Consider the following 2,141-nt stretch of genomic DNA (forward strand, 5'->3'; position numbering starts at 1 on the left):
CATTTTGTGAAGTTGGTGAATAAATACACATCCTTCTGAAATCTAGAAGTAGGTTTTCATGCTACCACGATGTGTGTGCAGGCTTCTTTCTTGCTTTGTCCATTGTTGGAGAAAGAAGGCTTGATATTATCTCCATATCTCTTAGAGCGAACTCAACTGTATTGGAAACGGGCTTTACAGGAAAACTTAAAGTAGGTCGAGGAAGATATATGTGTTGTTAAAGAAAGTCATGATTGGGTCCTCACTTTACCAGTTAATGATATTCTTGTTCAGAACCACACATGAAAGATACAAAATGTTGCTAGTTTCATTTGTCAAGTTAAGATGTCTATTAGTGCATTCAAACTGGAAAAATGAATGAGCAGTGTCTTCTCCTGGGGAGGGGAGTAGGAATGAAAAGAGGAAGCAAGGTGAAAGAGAAAGACAAAGGAATAGTGGATTAGTGAAGATAAGCCCCTAAGTCAAGTTTTGAAAATTACAATTTTTATTAAAAAATTGAGTGCCCAAACGGCCAAGCTCAGCTCCAAATTCCATGCGCCATGCAGCCACCACACACAAGTTAAACATCAAGCCAAGCCAATCCAAGGAGGTGTATAATGTGCACAACACATCGAAATATGTTGTGAGTGGTGTCTCATTTGCTTTCAGTACTTTACAACTTTGTGGCAATTTATATTTATCACAGTTTATGCCAGCTTCATCTGAAGCAAGATTGGTCTTGAAGTGTGTTGGTCAAAATGGATGGATCAACAGCTGATGGTGGTGAATCCACTTTAGTTTGTGTCCATTGTAGCAAAACTACTCGGCTTCAGTGTCCTAAATGCGTTGAACTAAAACTACCACATGTAAATGCTGCTTTTTGTTCTCAAGATTGTTTTAAGGTGATGTGGAGCTCTCATAAATCTGTGCATACAGAGGTGAGATTTCTAGCACTTAGGGCAGATAGCCCAGAAGAGTAGATATCTGCAGCACTTAGTAGAGGCTGGTTATATTGCTTAAAGAAAAAAGGGCCAGACTTGAAATTCTAGACTTCCATATTTTGACTGGCCAGGGCCATTGAGACCTTATCTAATTTCCTCTAAGCGACTTGTTGCTGGTAATATTGCAAAGCTGGATTGGGCATATGATGGAATACCGAAAGTGGAGCCAATGAGTGATTTACAAAATACAGTCGAGATTAAGACTCCAGAATAGATAGAAAGGATGAGAGAGACATGCAGGATTTCCAGAGAGGTCCTTGATGCTGTTGCTAGAGCTGTCAGGCTAAGAATAACCACAGATGAAATTGATGAAGTGGTCCACGAGGCAACTATTGCTGCCGGTGGATATCCATCCCCATTAAACTATCACTTCTTTCCAAAGTCTTGCTACACATCTATTAATGAGGTTATCTGCCATGGCATCCCAGATGCCAGGAGATTGGAGGAAGGTGATATTGTGAACGTGGATGTAACTGTCTATTACAATGGTGTCCATGGCGATCTGAATGATACTTTTTTCGTTGGAAAAGTTGATGATGTTTCTCAACATCTAGTTCAGTCTACATATGAGTGTTTGGAGAAAGTGATAGCTATAATGAAACTAGGAGTAAGATTTCGTGAAGTGGGAGAGGTTATCATTCGACATGCTTCAATGGCAGGGGTTTCTGTGGTGAAATCCTATTGTGGGCATGGTATTGGTGAACTCTTTCATTGTGCACCAAATATACCTCACTATGGCCGAAATAAAGTTGTGGGTATCATGAAAGCTGGACAAACATTCACCATTGAGCCCATGATCAATGCAAGAGTATGGCGTGACAGAATGTGGCCAGATGGATGGACTGCTGTGACAACAGATGGCATAATTTCTTAGCCATAAAATCAGCAGTTGTTTCAACATCCCAGATTTCCAGCGATGACACCTTCAGCAATTCGAGTGCCAACAAACCAATTCTTCTATTTTAGTGTGATTTAATTTAATTCTTAAATTTTAATTTATTTTATTTGACCGCATAAACATATGTGGTTGTTTGTTTTTTATTTTTTATTTTATTTATTTATTTTGATTCCTATGTTTAGGAAATCACAATTAATATGTAATAGGGTATATATAGGATGATTTTGGAAGATGTAAGGGTTCGATTTTGTAGTAGAGTGAGG

The 2,141-nt window shown here is 38.8% G+C and overlaps 1 pseudogene; it reads left to right on the plus strand.

Moving 5' to 3' along the window:
* Positions 1-737: 737 nt before the first annotated feature.
* LOC149161778 (methionine aminopeptidase 1A pseudogene) lies at positions 738-1,854 on the plus strand (annotated as a pseudogene).
* Positions 1,855-2,141: the final 287 nt, after the last annotated feature.

This window comes from Pinus tabuliformis, chromosome 5_2, assembly GCF_031772625.1.
Source record: "Pinus tabuliformis cultivar Carrire ecotype Pingquan chromosome 5_2, CPIR1, whole genome shotgun sequence".
Lineage (NCBI taxonomy): Eukaryota > Viridiplantae > Streptophyta > Pinopsida > Pinales > Pinaceae > Pinus > Pinus tabuliformis.